The 12,831-nt window shown below is 45.5% G+C and overlaps 1 pseudogene; it reads left to right on the top strand.

The window, feature by feature from the left end:
* Positions 1-4,184: 4,184 nt before the first annotated feature.
* On the top strand, positions 4,185-8,651 carry LOC140690155 (zinc finger homeobox protein 2 pseudogene; annotated as a pseudogene).
* The last annotated feature ends 4,180 nt before the right edge of the window (positions 8,652-12,831 follow it).

The raw sequence follows: 12,831 nt of genomic DNA on the forward strand, positions 1-12,831 counted from the left end.
TCTGTATTTTTATTGACTTGACCAATTAGTTTCTGTTGCAAAATGCAGATTCACCTACATTATGTATTTAATTGGGTTTTTAATCCTTTTATTATCACTTAAGAATGAATTACTATTCATTACAAATGAGTTATTTGTTTACTCCATATATGAGTACTTTGTGAGAAAATATTGTAAATATTTTCTCCAAGTCTGTGGCTTATTTATTTAATTAATTATGCCTAATGATTAAAACATTTAGTTTTGCTAAAATCAATTAACCATTAACATTTTTATTTTTTGGGTTAGTGCTTTTTGCTTCCTGTCTAAATAATCCTTGCTTTCCCTGGAGTCATAACTTTTTGCCTTTATGTTTTCTTCTAGTGATTTGGCATTCATATTCTTTCCCTATTAAATTATATTGGCACCTTTGTAAAAAATATTAAGTGACTGTGTGCATGTAGATTTACACCATATTTTGTTCTATTGATCTATTTGTTTACCCTTAGGCCAATATAACACTGTCTTAATTATTCTAACATTGGAATAAGTTTCTAAATCTGGCTCTGTAAACTCTCCAATTTTTTTTCTTTATTACTGGTACTACTCACTGACTTGAACTCTACTTTAATACTAACATAGCTAAAGTGATTTTTTTTATGATTGTTTTTTCAATCCTTTTATTTCCAACTTCTCTGCATCCTTATTTTTAATGGTTTAATATCAGACTGGATTATAAAACAAGACCCAACTATCAGTTGTCTTGTTGGGTCTAATATTTAAGCCCAAGCTGACATTTGCTGCATTTTAAGTAGAATTTTTATTCTGTGAATATTTATATGATTATTGATATGGCTGACTCATGTCTTACAACTTATTTTTGTTTTTCCTCTTTTTCCTTTGCTCCACGTTTCATGGCTTCTTATGAATTATTTTAGTAGTATTCCATTGTATCTATTCTATTGGCCTTTTCATTGTGTCTTACTTTTTACTAGTGACTTACAGATTACCATATCCATCCTTAATCCACAGTGTACCTTGAATCAGTACTGTACCGCTTCACAAACAGGAATCAATAACAAATCCCTGACTGGGTTGCTGTGATGATTAAATAAGATATGTAAAAGCTCTTGGTGCACCGTCTGCATAGAAGTCGTCCCTTTTTCTCTATGCGGAGGACTAGCTTCACTTTAGCTGCAGTTGACAAGTTGTCTTGGGATCAGCCTGCACTCACAAAATCTGTTTGAAAGAGAATATCAAAAAGAAAAGGTTTTAATTTGGAAATTAACAGACCCGGGTTCAAATGCTAGTTCTGACATTCTTGGACTGGCCCTGAACAAATCACTAATCCCAGGGTATTTACCTGTAAAAGGAGGGTAACACAACTCTCAATTCTAGGCTTTTCTGGAGAGTAAAATTTATATACATAAAATTATGCATGTGTGTCTGTGTATGTGTGTGTACTTATATGCACACAAAAACGTACACATTTATATAAAGTGCTTAATAAGTATGAATTATTACCATTGCTATGAGTGCACCCTCAGGAACTACTCCTTTTGGATATTTCTTTATGTCACCTGTGGGCAGGGCTTATTTTGATGACATTATTGACTGGAATGACAACCCTTGAGAACAACTTCCTAAAAGACACAAATTGCACAGACTGTCCTTTCCTGTTTAGTCAATCCTAAACCACATCCCCTCTGAGGGATGCCACCCCCCTGCTTCTCCTCTTACCCCCCCCCAAGAAGCAGCATGCTGGGGAGCACAGTGCAGAAGTCCTTTGTCTCAGGCTGCCCCTCCTCTACTGCGTGGCCATGGACAGGTCAGCAGAGGGAGCTCGCGGGCTGGGACCACTCTTTTCTCCTGCCTGTTCTGTCCTCCTGAGGAACTCCTCTCCAGTACCGGTTGTCTCCTTTCATTTTTGGAGCCACTTTTTGGAGAACAGGAAAGAGACAAGGCCAGCCCTTGCTGCAGACAGAGAAAGTACTATATTCATGTTGCAGTGGAGAAGGCTCCAAAGTCACATGTCCCACCTTTGTACCCTGCCATGAAGTGGCTCTGAAGGCAGGTAGGCATATGCATTCTTATGCCAAGCACCTGGGGAAAGTAAATAAACACAGTACACACTATAGAAAATCAGTATGATTTACAGCAGCCTTGGATATCCACTTGCCTGAAAATATCACCTTTACCAGAACTAAATGCTGCCTAAAATTCCATCCTTAGAGAGTCAATCCTTTGGCTTAAATGGAGAGCATGCAAGTTCCCTGATAGGATGCAGAGGGGGAAGAAATAGCATATTACTATTAGTATTCACTCATGTTCTAAGCAACTAGTTATTTAAGCCTTCTTTGAGGTTCCAAATAAACCTCAAACTCAGACCATTGATTTCAAAATTACAGGTTTGGGGGAGAAAGGCAATGTAACAAGAATATCACAATGGTGAGACCTTTGACATCTGTCAGATGAGACAGACTACTAAAGGAAAAATGGCAGGCATCTGTCAGCTATATTTACAAAACTGGCCCCAGAGGGAAGGGAAAGTGAAGAGGATATGCTGCAAGAGTTTGTAACCATTAGAACATTGGAGGGGAGCTGGGGGACCAGGAAAGGAAAACTGTGAGAGGGTAAACTGGAGCCTTCTGGCCACTGTGGGATGATGGTACCACCCACCCTCCCTCTGAGCTGTGACCTTCCCAGAACCCTGTAATTTATACCATTTTAACAACAGTACCACATTTATATACCTCCCTTCAAGATGCAGGCTCCAACGCAAATTCCAAGAACAGGGCAGTCATCAAAATGCACACCAGGTGTCCACATGCAACTCTCTCTGATCAGAAGAACTCAGAGGGCAATTTACACCAGTAACAGCAGGAAGGAAGAAAGACATCCTAGACATTCTAGAAGTACTCCCTCCTCAAGTCACTCACTCCACTCCTTAGGGAAAAACACGAACAGAATGCGAGAACCACCGTTGATGATAAGAAGTGGGGTCTCCAATGTGCTAAAATTACGTCCTTAAATCTGTGAACCTTCTCTTGGAGAGCTTTGTGGGTGGCCTCCTATCCCTTGAGTCGACAGATTATTATGCTATGTTATTAGATTAGCGTTTAGACCACTAATGTTGGTATATGGACATCTCTCACCTCTCTGGGCATTGATTTCTATATCTGTCAAACAACATCTCTAAAGTCCCTTTCAGTCTCACTGTTTTTAACTCACCTAGACTATTAACTCTTAAAAGTCCCCAGGCAAAACACATGCCCTACACTCAGAGCACAGATAAACCTGCCCCAGCCCTCCACCAGGGGTTTCCTTCTCTATTTTCTTTAGATTAATCTGTATTTGTATTTATAGCTATATTCATATGTATGGAGATATATAAATAAATAAACACAAATATAAATATATATAAATATAAATAAGTAAATAAATAAATAAATGTGTATATATATGTGTGTGTGTATATATATATACATAATATATTTTATATATATATAAAAAACTGCATTCACATTTGTACCTACATACAAATTCTTATTCCTAGTTTCATGCTCACACCAGAATCATCAATTTACTTGCAGGGCCCATTTACCTCAGTATCTTTTTCTCCTCCCTGTTCCCAACCTTTTGTCCTTTCCTTAAAGGCAGGACAGTCTCTGCCCAAAGCTTAAACTGATAATTTTCTCTTTAGCAGAGGAAACTGGAGAGTCAGTTGCCTCACATGAGATTAGCTGTTAAAGAGTCAGAAGTCCCCTTTTGATCGCAGGAGCTGATATCTTGCCACCCGCCACCTCCCAGGGACCACTAGATAAAAGTTTCCTTGGTAATTGCTGTAGGGGCAACAGGATTCAATGGGAGATGAAATTATTTACCTGGGATACATCAATACCCTTGTCAAAAGGGTTTCATATAAGTTCAATGAAGCAAAGGTGACTTTCTCTTTCTGTTTCCTTTTCAAATCTTCTGTGCTCACAGCCAGCTTGACTTTGATAAAGATATAGAGGTGTGTGTATGAATGTGTGCCTGTGTGTGTGACTGTGTGAGAGTGTGTGCCTATGTATGTATGTGTGAATGTGAGTATGTAATTGTGTATGAATGAGGGCAGAATACAGTGTCTGCTGTGTGTTTCTGAATGTGTGAGTAGATTTTTATGGCCCAGAATTACATCTCAAATGTGCTGTTGCTGGTGTGGGATGACTCAGCTTCAGCCAGTGAATGAGGAGGAGGACGAGGAGGAAGAGGAGGACGAGAAGGAGGTGGCAGCAGGGAGCAAGCGAGTGCCCAGGGTGAATCAATGGAAACCCCCTCACGAAGTCAGGAAAACACTTCAGCCAGGGCCAAATAGCATTGGTTATTTTCCTTCACTTCCCTCACTGCTGTGAATTTAATTTACTTTTTTTCCATCTCCGACCCCGACACGCCTGGAGTGAGCGCTGGAGGGAGGGAGGAGGAGGGGAAAAAGGAATCAACACATCAGAGAAGTCCCTTCCAAGCGCCACCCCTTCCCCTCCCCACATCGTGCTGCTTGGTAGCTGTTGTTTGACTCCCATCCCTGCTTCCAGCTGAGGTGGTCCTGGCTGCCACCCTGAAATGAACCCCCAGCTCTCCTCCGTCTGCCACGGCCACCCTTAACACAGCCTCGACCTCTGGCACCACCCTGTCCCATGAGCACAATGCCCCGTCCCCGCCTCCGGACACCTCCTCCCCCAGCACCCCCTCAGATCCTGTCACCACAGATCCTGCTGCCCTCTCCACCTCTCAGAGCATGAGGGCCTCAGAGCCGGGGGCCAGCCCCTGGAGGCAGGCTGTGGCCTCATCCAACCAAAGGAGACAGGGGGCGCCAAGAAGAGCCTGGCTGTGGGGGCTTCCCATCAAAGGATCTGAGGGTGGAAGAGGACAAGGAGCAGGAGGAAGGAGGAGGGCTCCCTCCTGTGGACCACAGCTGGAGGTGAGGCCTGCCTGGTGGCCAAGCCGTCCCTGCCAGGTGGCAGTGAACGCCTGTTACCAAAGGCAGTGAACACCTGGGGTGAGGCAGACATCAAGGAAGAGCCTAGCCCACCCCTGCTTCCCACCCACCCACTGCACACCTCACTGCCCGTCACATCCAACATGGCTTTGACCCAATCCAAGGCTTTAGCTCTTCTGCCCAAATTCTGTCCCACAATACCTCATCACAATCTCCGCCACCTGTAAGGGAAGGGATGGAGCCTTCTGGAGCTACCAGCTGGTCCCATACCCACCTAGAGATCCCAAAGATGGCCCCATGGGGAGCAGAGGAGACCCCTGGGTGCTCTTCTGTCTCTCTTCTTGTGCCACCTGGGTTTCAGGAGGCCCCAGGCCTTTATGGGCCACAAACAGTCTCATGGGGTGACACTAACCCCCACTCAACACCAGGGCCTGCTGGGCAACCCAGCCATATTCCGGGATGGGGTGAGGGCTACGTGGCCCTCCTAAGCTTTCTGGAACCAAGATTGCCTGCTCATCCCCCTTTAGAAATACCCCTTAATGACAGCAGCCCTGGGAACATGGAGGTGAATGCAGCCCAGACCAAGGATGGTCCCCCTGAGGCCCTGTGGAAGAAGTCCTGGCCCTCAGCCCATCCTCTGCTCCAACCACCCCAGCCACCTGGGACCCCAGCCCAACCCAAGGCAAAGAATTGCGTATGGCAGCAGGTGAGGCAGGGCCAGATTGGTTCCCCCAGGGGCACCAAAGCTCAACCAAAGCTCACTCACTTCCAAGGAAGGGGGCACTCTCCCTGCCCCTGTGGGCTCCTCTGAAGACCCTGGTAACCCACCCCAGCCCTCTCACCTAGCTGACCACTATATCCCTGTCCTAGCAACCTTCCAGGGCCTCAGTCTGTCCAGCCATGTCCCTGCTACGCTCATGCAACTCCTGCAAGATGCTCAAGTGTCCCAAGTGCAACTGGCACCACAAGTCCAGCAGACCCTGGAAGTGCCTGTGTGGGAGAAGCAGCCTTAGGGCAGCAGACCCGCAGCTGCTGCAGCACCGCCCCCCCCCACCTCCACCGTGCCCAGAGAGGGAGCTGCAACCACAGCTACACTCCCCACCGCTGCGGTGTCTGCAGCTACTCCACCTCCACCAAGGGCAGCCTCACATCCACACGCAGTCCAACTAGCACCTGGCCCACCTGCAGGGCTTCCAGGCGGGCCTGAGGTGGGGACAGGAGAGCCCCCCAGAGGCAGTGCTACCACCCTCCTCGGGACCAGGAGCCCAAGACCAAATAGTCATGGCAGTACCAGGTGTGCAGCTATGAGACCGTCTCCTGCAACCTGCGCATCCACATGACCTCAGAGAAGCACATGCAGAAAGTTCTCATGCCGCACCAGGGGCTGCCTCTGGGACTGCTGCTGCGGCTGGTGGGGCCAGGACCCCCGCCCCAGGCTGGGGCTGCACCCACCCCCCTACCTAGGAACTCTTCCAGTATTTCAGACCGCAGACCCTAGGGCAGCCTTCAGGCTTCCTTGCCTGGCCCCGGACCAAGGCCAGACAAGCCCCTGGAAGCGGAGCTGCTTCTCAACGGCTTCCACCACCTTGGAGCACCTGCCTGCAAGGTCCCCAAACCTGCCCTGGCATCTCCCCACCCCTGGATGCCCACATGCTTCCAAGTCAGCTCCTAGGCTCCTTGTCTGATGGGCTGCCCACCTCGCTGCCCCCAGATGACAGCCCATCCCTGAAGGTGTTCTGCTGCCTTGTGTGCCAGGCCTTCAGCACAGATGGCCTGGAGCTGCTACTCTGCCACTGCAGTGTCGGTGGGAGCCTCCTGGGGGCCGAGTGGAAGAAGGTTGTCGGTGACACCCACCGCTGCAAGCTCTGCTGCTATGGCACCCAGCTCAAGGCCAACCTCCAGCTCCACCTGAAGACCGACAAACATGCTCAGAAGTACCAGCTGGCGGCCCACCTGAGGGAGGGGGTGGGGCCATTGGCACCCCCTCCCCAGTGCCTCTGAGAGGTGGGGCTACTTATGGGTCTGTCCAACCCCCCCTGCACCTGCGCTGCAACATCAGAGACTTTGAGTCCAACAGCAAGAAGATGCAGCTGCATGCCTGAGGTGCAGCCCATGAAGAAAACAGCCAGATCTGTAAGTTTCTGCTGAAGATGGGAGGGGCGGCAGAGGGGCGCAGATCTGGGGCTGTTCCGCGGCCTGCTGTGTGCCTGGGAGACGCCTCCCCGCCTGGCGGTGCTGCAGCACCTGTGCCCACCGGGCCCACCGTGACGCCCAGGCCCAGCGGCATCTGCAGCTGCTACTGAGCGGCCCAACGGCCGGTGAGGGGTTCTCGGCTCCTCAGGGCATCCTGAGATTCAGCCATGGGCGGCTCCAGGTTCCTGGGAAGGCTCCCATTATTCCCTCAGCTGAGCCACCCACCCCTGAGAAAGATGCCCAGAATAAGACCGAACAGTTGGCATCTGAAGGAGCAGAGAACAAGACCGGCCCTCCTGGAGACAGCAGCAACCAGACCATGGTGTTCTGCTGTCCCTACTGCGGTCTCCTGAGCCCGGAGCCCCACCAGGTGGGGGCTCACGCCCTCTCCCGGCATGCAGTGCGGCCCAGGCACCGCTGCCCGGTGCGCCGGGAGCTGCCCTTGCGGGCGCCCGCCCTCCGCTTCCACCTTCGCCGCCTGCACAGCGTGGTGCCCGAGCGTGTTGAGAAGCTGCGGCTAGTGGCCACAACTGTAGAAATGACCTTGACAATCAAAGGGCTGCTTGGGCCCACTCTCAGCCCTCAGGGTGATGGCCCTGAGCCTCCTGCTTCTGGGCCAGAGCCCGCACCCAGCAGAAACCAAGCAGCAGAAGGCCCTCACCTGACCCCGAAGCCGGTCCTGATCCTCTTCGTGCGCCTCCCCCGCCCTCAGCCGAGGCCCCCAACAAGCCCACGGGAAGCCCAGGCCAGCCACGTTCTCCAGCCCCATCTCCAGCCCCTCTGCCTGAAGTGGCTCCTCCACTCACCATGACTGAGGAGGAAGAGGAGGCTGGTGGGGAGCCCCTCCTCGCAGAGCCAGCTCCGGCTGACTCTCGCCAGCCTCTGACCTATGGGAAGAACACCAGCTTTGCCTGGGACAAGTTTCTTGACCCTGCCCGGCCCTGTAAGTGCACTGTGTATAAGGAGTCCTTCACACAGAACATCCTCCTGGTCCATTATAACCTGTCTCCCACCACACAAGATGAGGAAGGCTGTCATTGACCCCTCTAGCCCTGCCCGGGGAGAAGCCGGCACTGCACCCACCACCGCCGCGGCCACAGACAAGCCCTTTAAGTGCACGGTCTGCCGGGTCTCCTGCAACCAGAGCTCCACCCTGGAGATCCACATGCGCTCCGTGCTGCACCAGACTCGCTCGAGGGGAGCCAAGGCTGACGCCAAGGCTGAGGCGCCAGAGCATGACCTGGAAGAGCCCAGGGAAGGTGAGACTTGGGGGAAGGTGGGCACTGAGAAGAAGGGCCCTGACCCTGGGGGCTTCATGTCTGGATTACCCTTCCTATCCCCTCCCAAAAATTATTTTAAAAAGAAAAAATGTGTGCTGTTGCTCCCTTCTGCTCTAACCAGCCAGGCGATTTTCTCCTGTCAATCACCACCAGTGTACACACACAAAGAAAATATTTGCTTTCCAAGGGATTGTTGGCAAAGGAAGGTCATGAGACGCTAGTGCTGGTTTGTACCCTTTTATGGCATCACAATACAAGGTCATATCATGAAAGATCCCTGGAGCCTTACACTGTGTTTTTAAATGGGACCACTTGTCACATAGCCTGAAGTTATAGGACATTAGCTGATGATACCTGCAGAGTCCTGTTTTGTTTTGTTTTGTTTTTTGAGAATAAAAAGGGAAAGGTAATTTATGTTGTTTCCTTTACTTTGTCTAAGTTCTTTCACCTAACTCTCCCTTTTGAAAATGTTCATATTCCTACTGCCACCTTAATCTAAGCCCACTTATCTGCCTGCCTCTTTGCTAGCCCCTCTTTCTTCCAGTTTCCCTCTAATTGAAAACATGATAGCATAATGTTCTAAAATAGCACTGAGTCCCCACAGAACAACATACATTCTCCTTTGCCTAAAATTCAAGAGACTCCACAATCCAGGCCCAAGACCACTTACCGAGCTTTACCCATCAGTACATAAGTGACCCTCAGCTTGGCTGCATGTGAGAGTCATCTGGGGGCTCCAGCCTAGAGCAAGTATATCAGAATATCTACAGGAGATGGGGGGACAAACCATGTCTCTCTTCCAAAGACTGAAGGGTTTTCTAGGATGCAGAATGTTCAGTGCTGACATTGAGAATGGGCAAATGGGTAAGTCTGGGGGAACCAGGCCCTGAATCAGAATGTTTCCCTGTTGTTTCTGAGGATCATCAAAAGGACATTTGCTTGCTCCCTATGTTCAACCAGCTTCTTAATCACCATCATCAGCTGACTCTGCCCTAAACTGCTCTTTTCTCTGAGTCTCCTGCACGTAGTTCATCTTCTCACGACAGTGTTATCGCTCTTCCTGGGTTCACCGTGAGGTTTCACCACAGTTAATAACAAAGCATTAAGGCCCTAAACTTTCTATCTGATGCTCTTCTTTGCTGTCAAATTCCTTCTGTAGGAGAGATAAAAACCCTTGCCCTCCAACACCAACAGAGAATCAAAAACCCTTCCCATGTGTAGAGGTTCAGATTTCATCATGGAGAAGTCCTTTATAAAAAGAACACTTAACATTCCAGTTGAAGTATTCATACTTGGCATCAATCCACCATTTAGAATCTTGACTATGAAAAATGAATAAAATATTTGTTCTGTATTGAATGACCATACAGTTATTCCAGGAGCTATTTCCAAAACAAAAAGATTCATTTCAAAGCGATTTGCTTTCTTTATCCACAGAAACTACTAGAAAAATTTAAATTTAGTCTTCCTTTAAAAAAATTTTTTTAATTCAGTTTTTTTTTTTAATTGAGGTATAGTCAGTTTACAATGCTGTGTCAATTTCTGGTGTACAGCACAATTCTTCAGTCATATATGAATATACATATATTCATTTTCATATTTTTTCTCCATGAGAAAGAATATTGAAGATATTGAGTATATTTCCCTAAATTTAGTCTTCTTGGAAAGTTATTTCTAAATACTTCAATACAAATACTTGCTCTATATGAATATGAATATATATATTTCTATTATAAATATATGTGGTTTTTGCCATCTCTTTCCATATAGTGGACATAATAGAGATTGCATGAGTATATGTAATTTTGTGTTTTCTCCCCATTTTTTTCCTACTCCACTTTTCCCCATTTATTTTGCCAGGTTTCCAACTAACTCTCTCAGCTATGAGAGGACACAAAACAAAGCAAGAGAACAAAATAAATTAACTTTTCACTCTCAAATTTCAAATATATATATTTGAAACTTGCCAAAAAGATTTGAACTGTCCATACTTTTAAAAACTGAAGTATAGTCGCTTTGCAATGTTGTAAAAAAATGTAAATTTCAGGTGTACAGCACAGTGCTTCAGTTATACATAAATATATTCATTTTCATATTCTTTTTCATTATCAGCCATTACAAGGTATTGAATATAGTTCCCTGTGCTATACAGTAGGACCCTGTTGTTTACCTATTTCATGTATAGTAGTTAGTATCCGCAAATCCTGAACTTCCAATTTATCTAATTTTTTTGAATTTGAAGAGTTTAACACTTGAAGGGGCACCGACTCCTTGCAATATGCCACCAGAGCCAAAAACAATGAAATTTAAATTATTACTATTGATGTAATTTCATTTGTATTCATAACATGGTGAAATATTTAAGTTCTACAAATACACATGTAGAAGAGGATGAATAAAATAAAAGAAATATATATACAGGAACAAATTTGCAGACAGTGTTTATTTTTCTGTTTCTGGATAAAATCACAATGCCTTGAACATATTAAGGGCTTGATTAAAAAATGTTGACAATAAAAGCAATAATGAGACCTATATTGACAGAAAATATTTATCTCTGCTGTTCCTCGAATGTTGAGAAGAGTTTGAATACTTACAACTTGCTCTGTTTTAAATTATTAAAAAACTATCTTTCATGTGCTAAATCTATTAACACTTGTATTTTGCTTAACTCTCAACAATCTCATGAATTACTTGCTATTTACATATTTTACAGAGAAGTAAACTCAAGCCCATAGAGGATATATAATTTGCCAGGAGTCAAAGACTAAAAAAATTATAGAAATCAGACACCAACTCACTTTCTTTGGCTCTGAGAGTCAAGTTCATTCCACAACACCACATTATCTCTTCCAACTCTTGAATTTATGTATTTCCAGCTCTGTCTTCTCTGGATCCCATAAGAGGAGATCTCAATATCCCTGATAGGTTGTAAAATGGTTTGCTGGTTAGAAACAATGTTATAGTGAATTTCATGATATTGAATAGGGAAATGGTAATTCACAGAGAGAATTATTACATAAAGCATGCAGGGAAGACAAATCCATATTCTTGCAGGTTGCAAAGATTACTGTTCTATTCTAGTGAAAATAAACCACCTTTTTTCTTCTGCGCAAGAAGAGGTCTCATGTAATTGACCTGACATGAGTTGCCAGTTAAGTGCTTTGGGATATAAGACTCTATTGTGATGGAACTAATTTTTGCTACTCGCAGATGAAGCACTCAGAGAAAGCCATCTTTGAGGCTATACTAACTCTCTCACTGTCACCAGAGCCACTTTCATTCATAAGTCCATTGAGTAAATGTGGAGTGCAGAGAATAGTGGTTGAATAATACCAACAGAGGCAATTATTGCGTTCACATGATTACCGAGAGCCGTGATAATCATGGTGAGCATCCTCTTGAGCTACAAATATCCTTACATTCTGGACAATTTTAAGCTATCCACCCATGAACTTCTTACCAAACCTTTCTTGTCAGTAATATTCCAATATAATCATGAATTTCAAGTATCTAACCATCTCTGCAAACCATTATATACCCCTACAAGCCATGGAAGTGATAATATAGCCATAGCACAAGGGTCTCTTCTTTAAAGAAGGGTGGTGATCATATTTAGCACTTATGTTAGTCCAGTATGAGGATTCCCATCTCTGCTCTTGCACACGGGTATCCCTCAGTGGACTATAAGAGTGAAATGACCACTTTTGGCTGAGGCCAACTCTTTAGACTGGATCATCTATAAATAAAACTGATTTTTTTCTCCCCAGTTAATTGATAATATGAGAACAATTTATGAGATCATAGTTTGGCTAGAAGACATGACGGTACAGCTATGGAAGTGGACACATTGGGAGTATTAGTCATCTGAGCATAAAATTTAGGGGGGTCTTTTAGACATACTTGGACACTAATCCTGCATATTTCATTTCCTATTGGTGGTGATGTCCTGCTGGGTACATTCAACTTTGTGGCATACAAGTTCATGATAGCAGCTCAGGTAACATATAGGATTACTTTTTGAGCCACTGTATCATTTGGAGTTCAACCAGAGAAGCAGAACTAGTAAGATATATGTGTATGTATATATATATGTGTGTGTGTGTGTGTATATATATAAACTCAAGCCCATAGAAATATATCTATATAGCTATACACACACACACACACAGACTGGCAGAGAATAAAGGCTATGCACACACACACACACAAAAGGTAGAATCTATTAAATTGGCTTACACATGGTATGCACTGGCTACACAAACCCAAAGCCTCCAAAACAGGCAGACAGAAAAGGAAAATCACGAGATTGGAATTTCACTGTTGCTTTTTGAACAGCTAGAAAGAGATTTATATATTGTACATGTGATATAATTTGCAGTCTCATTTTTTTCAGACACC

Source organism: Vicugna pacos, chromosome 29, assembly GCF_048564905.1.
Source record: "Vicugna pacos chromosome 29, VicPac4, whole genome shotgun sequence".
Taxonomy (NCBI): domain Eukaryota; kingdom Metazoa; phylum Chordata; class Mammalia; order Artiodactyla; family Camelidae; genus Vicugna; species Vicugna pacos.